The 8649-nt window shown below is 30.0% G+C and overlaps 1 protein-coding gene and 1 long non-coding RNA gene across 4 annotated transcripts in view; one reads left to right on the top strand and one right to left on the bottom strand.

Annotated features, from left to right (window-relative positions):
• Positions 1-8649, bottom strand: part of LOC107448792 (uncharacterized protein MAL13P1.304) — a 94989-nt gene that overhangs the window by 16170 nt on the left and 70170 nt on the right. The window lies entirely within an intron of this gene.
• On the top strand, positions 1848-8189 carry LOC139425959 (uncharacterized). Its single transcript, XR_011637129.1, has 3 exons — positions 1848-1962; positions 6598-6791; positions 7933-8189. It is a non-coding gene; the product is annotated as an uncharacterized lncRNA (long non-coding RNA).

The raw sequence follows: 8649 nt of genomic DNA, 5'->3' as shown, positions 1-8649 counted from the left end.
TATATATATAAAAATTCATTCCACAATAAAAATAATATGAATATGTGACAAAATTTAGTTAAACATACTGACATTGAAAAATTTTATTTAAAAAATATTTAGGAAGGCAAATATATTTTATGCATAAAATTTTGAAATGTCGGAATTGATAAAATTGTGAATTTTTATCTTTCCACATGAATTTATTCATTATAAATTGATTGATTCTGAAAGATCAGAATTGTGTATGGAGTATTGAACATTTTAATAAAAATTCTGCTTTTCAGAGTCCTTCTGTATCGATATAATTTTATCCTTAAGCAATTAAAAAAAAAAATATATATATAGAGATATATATATGTAAAAAAATGGTCAGTTGCTTATTAAAGTAGCGTTTTTTTTTTTGACACGCCACGTGGCGAGTGTTTATTTTCAGCTCTATACATGTGTGTGAAAGAAGTAAAAATGTGAATACGTTTTTTTAAAAACCATTTGAATTGAGCATCTATCTACACTCAGGTCACGAACGTTAAAATTAAAATCTACTTCTCTTATCTATTTAAAAACCTTTTTTTGAACTTCAATGGCCCCCAATGGTTTTCGTTCTTTAATTCTCAATTTTATTAAAAATAGCTTTTATTTAAAGGAAAGATTGGCAGCAGAAATTGATAGAACAAAAAGATTATAGCAATATTAAGGACAAACAGGTTCTTCGAACGTTTGGAAAATGCAGGTAATATTTTCGATTTTGATGATGTCCCAAATCTGAGCAAGTTATTTCTTCAATGTCAGTGTCGGAGGTATTTTTAAACTTTTTATTAATGATTCGAATGTCAAAAGGCTCAAAAGATAAATTGATTATGCCGCTTGAAGCGGATTTTTTTGGAGCGAATGTAATGTTTTAAAAATAAGAAAGAAAGTTTCCAATTTATGTTAAATTAAACGCAGTGTAAATGAATAGATTTCAGCTTGTTGTTTGAACAGCATAGCCTAGTCAAATTTTTATTTATTTATTTATTTTAAACTAAATAACCCATTCTCTTCAGAAATTGCTCCTTTATTGTATCATCATAAGAAAAAAAGTTTGATTGTTTAAAAATATCTGAATGCATACTTCTATAGAATTAATATTTGAAAATTCTTTATTAAGAATTTTAGCCCAGGAGAACCGAAAGAAAAATTGCAAACAGAGGTGATTTTTGTAATTAAATGGGATTAAAAAGATAACAGGAAATTATTGGAAAAAGTATAACAGATATCTACGACATATTACTCGCCAAAAATCTTAGTTTGAAGAAGTTGGTTAAGTATAATTCGATAGAAGTTCTAATTTAAAGAACTTTAAGAAGAAAAAAAATATGCTTAAAAATTATGGCAACTAAATTAAATTTATACCACAGGCTACTATTTTTTAATCATATGATTTCACCGTATATTTATGCATAACTATGATGTGACTTAAATGCAGCAAACGATTTTAAATTTCGTCAATGGACGTAATCAACCAATCAGTGCTTCAACTCAATACAATAACATCGAACAAAGGACGCAGCAGTTATTTCTCTACATTAAAGATGAGTAGCCCGTCCAAGATTTTTTAAGATTGGCAGCACAAACTTAAGTCAAAACAGTCAGACGCATCTGTACGTATTAATCGGTCATATTGAAAACTTTTTTTTAACAAATATAATGTCTTTGAGTTGGAATAATAGCTTAAGAGAGGCATTTAGGTATCGTTTGACATGATTTTTAGAAAACTGTTCTTCAGTTATCATTAACTACATTTGTGAATTTTTCAAGGTTCACAGCAGCATTTATTTTGTGAAACTAATCATTTGAAAGTTTAATTTTATAAAAATAATCTACGACGACGGTGAAATTGAAGAATCACTGCTCTCTAAATAAATAATTATAAATGATTATATTATATCTTCTTTAAATAGAAATCTTTGTGAATTCAATCTAATTAAAATAGCCGAAAAGGTATGTCTCTTATACAATATATGACGTTTTATTGCTACATATTTGACAGTCGTACAAAATGTATAAATATGTCTCTACAATATCAGTTGCAGAATACACAAAAAATTCGAATGATATTAAAACTATTATAAGCTTAATCCCAGTACACATTATACGGTGGATTTGGCGATATTTGGGTGGGTGAAAAAGTGTGCAATCTGTTGTAGATTTTGCGAGATCCGGTGAGTTGTTGCATTTTAGCCACTTTGTATTTGCATTTTGGTGTTCGTGGTGTGATTTTGAGTCAATTTTGTGTTAAATCAACTGTTTGGTGACATGCGTGAACGCGTTTAATGTATATTAGGTATTTTCCCTGATACAGATTATGCAAGTTTTACAATAATAAAAGGAAGCTCTCATACCCCTATTGAACCATTTTTTAAAATTCAATTCTGTAAACACTCTTTGAGGCTATCAGACTCTGATGAATGTTACACACGACCATGCGTGTGTTTTATAACTGTTGAATTTTTGTATTATACCAACCTATTGAATGAAATGAATGAATGTTGAATTTTTGTATTATATCAACCTATGTTCAAACCGAATTTTATTACAATCTGCCTAACAGTTCTCGAGATAACTGTCCAAATTTAAATTTTGAACACCAGTAGTTGAGTAAAATAAATTGATAATGAAATGTTCCTAAATGTTTCGATAAATAAAATGTTCCTAATTGAATAATTTTGAAGATATAATGATCAGCGCCTAATTTCAAACAAACACTGTATCTAAATGAGTTAGAAATAACTCAACTTTTATTAAGTTACATCAAAAAAATTTAATTTAAATATTTCAACTCTGAGTAGTTCAAGCTTACATAAAAATTTAATATCAATATGCACTTCACTATACTTTTTAGATAAAACAATTAAGCGTAGCTATTCTGCAATCTATGTTAAGAAGTCCTGAAATACAGAAATTTTCCTGGTCAATCATTAAAAATCCTTATTGGGCAAAAAATACAAGTTTTGAAATTGTCTTTTAGAACTCTGCTGGAAATTTCAGTAACATTCCCTTTAAGTTGAAGGAACGTGTAACATTCTAGTAAAGTAACTGTGCTTATTTCGATATCCTTTAAACATCGGTCCCAACTTTATCGAAATAACTGATGTACTCTTTGATTTACATGTTGTTTTTTTCCTCAATAAAACAGATATCTGAAATTTATTTTTCGAGTCATTTAAAGTAATCACATGCAATTTTTCCTTTATAAAATCCTGATTTTGAATTATTTTAGCACAGTAGTGGAGAGAACTGATGGTAGATTGCAAGCTAACCAGATTATGTTCCTGAATTACATCACTTTTTTTCTTAAAAAAAAAAAAAAACTTTATAAAATATTGAATTAATATTTAAAAAAATATCTCATTGTTTGTTTAATTTAAAATGAAATGTGATAAACTTAATCGATTTTTTGGAAACATTTAAAAGTGAATGATACTTTTTTTAAAAATTGATAAAAAATAGTATTTCTGGTATAAATGCAATTGTTAATCGCAGCTATTAACAAATTAAGGGTATGATTAAAAGTGTTTCTTACCAGTTCTCAAAAGTGCTATTTTAAATAAAAGTTTTTTTTTTCTAAGGAGCATTGAAACGTTTTTATAACGTAAAAGTTTAAAGTATCTCATTTTAATTATTACGAAAGATTTCAAAACGTAATGCCGAGGAATAATGAGTAACGAAAGTGGTAACAAATTAATCCATAGGTAGTGTAATAACTTAATAATTTTGGCCGCTGACAGCTGAAGATATGGTGTATTGTATTATTGTAATGTGATTATTTGACTCAACTATCAGAAAGTTATCAAGTTTAGTGACAGACAAATATGTTTTTATGTTATATAGTGATAAAGTATAAATTTCATATAATATGGAAGTTATCAGAAATTTTTTTTAATAGTTTCAAACTTCATATAAGCTATAAAAATTCCTAGAACTATTCTAAAAGAAAAAAAGATTATTCTTACTTACATTCATTGTGAACCAGGTATGTCTGTTTCAAACTCAGAAACAAATGCCAAGCTAAGTTCCAGAAGCCTTCAGCAAACTTAAAGCATGGTTGAGCAATTTTACCTTCTTAACAACTGGCAACATTAAACGAAGTGTGGTCTCAATTCATCGAAATCGAAGCAAATTAAAACCAAATATAATTGAATTCACACTAAAGATCAATGGAGTGGTCATCCTTTTTTTGTTGCTGGGATAAACTTTCGTTTCGCCTCTGAAATTTAGGTCACTCATTATGAGATTATTAAAAAGAAATATATTTAACATCAGAAATCCCATGTTTTCTTTTTATTTATATCATTTGGGGTCATCAGTTTGACAGAGAAAGTCTCATTTTGCACCTACTATCACCTGAAATAATGAGATTCACTCAAGCAGTTACTAAGGTCAAGGGTAAGATTTTTGGCCCAAAGTCCACTCCCTTCATTCGTGAAATTGTTTTACCTCCGGTGGCAAACAATGGCAAATTTAATTGATTTTGCATTCTTTTTTTTCTCTCCTTGATTTTGAGATTAACAATACACGCAACTCAAGTAAAATTCAAGTTTAAGGTAAAATGACATCCCAATAGCCTTTTTTTTAAAAAAAATTTAAGCAGACATTTTAGCATTTTTTTTCTTATTAAAGAACAGTGCAAATTAAAGAAGCTATAAGACTTGCCTCGAATCTTTTGAGATACAACTTAACTCAGCTCAGGAAAGTCGGTTCAACATTGAACCTTAATATTAGTATCTAAAATCAAAATGCCGTGTAATATGTGCTGTAACCATAATAATGTTTTTAATATGATCGTGTTTTGGTCCAAGTTGATTTTCATCAAGAGTTACCGACACGATATAAAGATTGCAGCAAATTCAAATGATAAAATGGTTCAATACGCTAACAAGAGACTGACTCGTTATAATGATTACTTTAGAAAATCATACAAGTTCCAGTATGATCTGGAAATTTATTACACAATAAACAGCAAATCTTAAAAGATTTATTTTAATGCCAATGTTTAAAAAAACTTTTTTTTTCACCTCAAGTTTATAATCACCTCAAATCAAAGTTGAATTTATGTGTGCACACAATCTAAGAAACGCGTTTGCATACGGTATCAGGTAGGGTTTTTCGTTTGATTTCAACTCAACTTAATAAAAAACGTTCATAATGTCTACTGTTTCTTAGAATCAGAGCTGAATTCGCGGGAGCACATATTCCAAGAAATGCATTTGTAGTATAATGGTTGTGTTTTAATTTTCAGAACTAAACTGATGATGGATATTTATTCTAGTTGGCAATATCTTTCGGTATATGTAAAATATAAGACCGTCACCTAATCAGAACTTGAGATATAAAGAGTGCGGTAATTTAGATAAACTTTAAAAAAATTTTCTGACAAAATTATGCTAGTACAGTCTTATAATAAGTATTTTTTTAAAGCAGCTAAAAAGTATACATTTACCTGTTTTTAAATGTTTGATAAATATCTTTGCTTTGTGCAATTTACGTTATAAGAATCAGTCAAATCTGATTTTAGCAGTTTAAACTGTAAATTTTAAAATATCTAAAAACAAATGAGTAGTATTAAATCACTGATTCAAAACCACAAATTGAAGATTTTTATTGCTTTAAAGTTTTGAGGAAAATCTCATAGAAAGCCTAAAAATTATCTAGCGCTATTTCTTTTATTCTAATAAAGCAACCCTTTTATTTTCCACCTCTTTAGAAAGATATTTGTGCTGCCGAATAATACTGAGTCATCAAAAGTTTTTTAAGTACAAAAAAACATCAAGAAAACGAAATACGAAAATTTAACCTAAAATCCAAGATTGTGCGGGCTCGCGCCTCTTAATCATAAGCGCTCAAAATGTTTACCCTTTTTTTAGAGTCAAAAGTCAATTTGTATTGAGAACATATTCTAAGAAACGCGTTTGAATATGGTATCAGATAAGAATATTGTAGGGTTCTTCTTTTGATTTTTTGAACTTTCAAAATTAATACTTTACATTCGCCATATGGATTGGCAATTCAACGCTGGTAAAAAATAAAATATTATAATAAAAAACTATTTTGTTTTGCAAATGATCACAACTTTTAAACTGTGTAATTGCTTTCCTGAATTATAGCGTAAGAGATTTATTTTTGGGCTGCATGCTTCATTTTTGGACGATAATGCGATTCAACTTTACATGGTTTTAAACATGCAGCATATTTCAATGATAATATTGATCATTCAATAAAGTTCAAAATGAATAAATTGTTCAGATAAAATTGAGTAGCCGAGTTAGCGCGATTCAACCGTTTTTAAAATGACGTTGCTGCAATTATTTTCACTCTTAGAAAACTTATTCCACAGATGTTGAAATATATATTATTGAGCAAATAAATTGTTATTGGTTGCTATATGACAGATTTAAATTAGATGATGTTGTGCAATTAATATATTCATAAAAACCAATGTGCATGCTACTATAAATCCATTTTTGTAAAACACTTTACGTTAAAATTAACTTACCACATCTGATTTTTTTTAACAAGTGTAATATATCCCTTCCTATTAAGTACCAGTATATTCTTTTTTCTCCATCTCCTTCACAGGTAAAGAGATAAAATACATAGACATTAGAGATTACGAATCAAAAAATTTGTAATGTTTACTCTCAAAAGCTTTTTCGAGTTGTTTCAAAAACCGGAAGTGTTAGAAGATAGCAGTTTCTCAGTTGTGGCTTATGAAAATATGCTTGGCTCAGTAACATGTATTTCACTGACTTGCGCGTCTTTTGCAGCAACTGGTAAGCATTGTAAAATAATGTTCTGTTTGCATATTGATTTATGGTAGTTATTATGCTAATCCGCATTTGCGTTATAAGGAGAGGGAGACCACGAGAACCTCACACGGTTAGTCTGACGGCAAGGGGACTCTAACCCATGATCCGTCTACCACTGAGGATATTTTACGTCAGCACTGTGGTCGGTGCAAGCCAAATGCAGAATTCGTATCTACCAGCCATTGCCGGGATTCGAATCAGGAAGGCGAACGCTTTATCCCTTGAGCCATCTCGGCTCTTTGTACATTTCTTAAAATAAAGTTCTAAAAATATGAAAAACATACATCCTGTGAAACCGTTGATTTAAATACATTTCGTTACGGCGGGCCGTAAAAAAACTATTACAAAGGTACCAACGTTTGTAAATAGGGTATCTATCAGAATTCCTGTAGTACTTATTGCCATACTTAATTAGGCATCACTGACGTTAATAATAGTTTAATGGCCTCCCGAAACAGAATAGGAACTACGTTTCTCTCATAAAAAGTATAAGAACAGAAGGAAAAGTGAAGAAAAGGAAAAAAAAAAAAGACATGTAAATGCACCTTGTTTTTTCTTTTCCAAGTTAAAACACGGAATTTTTTTCTTGTTAACATAATTATTTCTCCTTATATTGCAAATTTAAGCTTGAATTTTGATCTTCAAAAGGTCAGCATTAGCTAATACTCTGGTTGCGTGACAACAATGGCACAGAAATAGTTGAGATCGATGGAGAGCGTTCTTCAATTTATGCATATGCAGTCTCCTCCGACAATTATCTTTTTGAAATTCGTTTTTGTCTGTAGTGGAAATTTTCCCTATAGTAAAATAAATTAAAGTGCATTTCATATGATGACATAGCATTTTTAACAGTTCACGAAGTCATGAATGAAACACAAGCTGGAAGGGCCAAATTTAAAAAAGATAGGAACAATTTTAAAAGCATAAATGGATTTAAAATGAACAAATAAAATATATTTAAATTCGGCCAGCAGTATATAAAAGATAACAAAACGCAGGCCTGCCTTATTTCAACCAAATTCCACGTTAAATTCATCTCTTACATTATTAAGCAATAGTATGGTAAAATTTCATGAACATATAATTTCATAGAATTTATTTTCAGTTTTATATCTGTGGCATAAGCGAGCAAAATATTATGGAGCAATTTTGAGTGAACATCAAAGAAACAATGGTATTGATTACGACGCGGCAGGCGACCTACCTTTCGATGAATACTGGAATCAGAATGTCCTAATTGATAATGATTGAACTTTATTTCACAACGTGATGGAATCAAAATTTTATTAATGAAATGGAAATCGTGTTTTGTTCGTTAAGTGTCCAATATTGCTTGATTATAATTAAACAAAATAATGAAATTTAATTTCTGTGTCTAAATGTCTTCTTTATAGAATAAACATATTAAGTGATCCACTACCTTTTAGTAGTGAAGATTGTTTCGTTTCAACTTATATGCACCGATGAGCCATTACATTATGACCACCCTCCATCTATAACAATGGACTCGCCCAGGTTTTCATGGTTTCTCGCCCAGGAACAATGTTTTCATGGGGCACATTAGGACCCATAATCCTTCTAAAACAATCCCTGACGTCTGTAAGCTACTTGAACATAGTTATAAACCAGGTTCTCCCATTCATGGCAACAGTTTTTCCTGCGGGGGATGGTGCTTACCAACGGGATAATGCACCATGTCATGAGGGTCGAATCGTCATGGATTGTTCGAGGAACATTCCAGTGACTTTCAAGTCATGTCTAGGCCCCAAATTCATCTGACCTTAATCCAATAGAGCATTTGTGGTCCTACTTGGAAAACCAA

The sequence above is a fragment of the Parasteatoda tepidariorum genome, chromosome 7 (assembly GCF_043381705.1).
Source record: "Parasteatoda tepidariorum isolate YZ-2023 chromosome 7, CAS_Ptep_4.0, whole genome shotgun sequence".
In the NCBI taxonomy this organism is placed as follows: domain Eukaryota; kingdom Metazoa; phylum Arthropoda; class Arachnida; order Araneae; family Theridiidae; genus Parasteatoda; species Parasteatoda tepidariorum.
The sequence above is the reverse complement of the archived record's forward strand: the minus strand, read 5'-3'. Positions and strand labels throughout refer to the sequence as shown.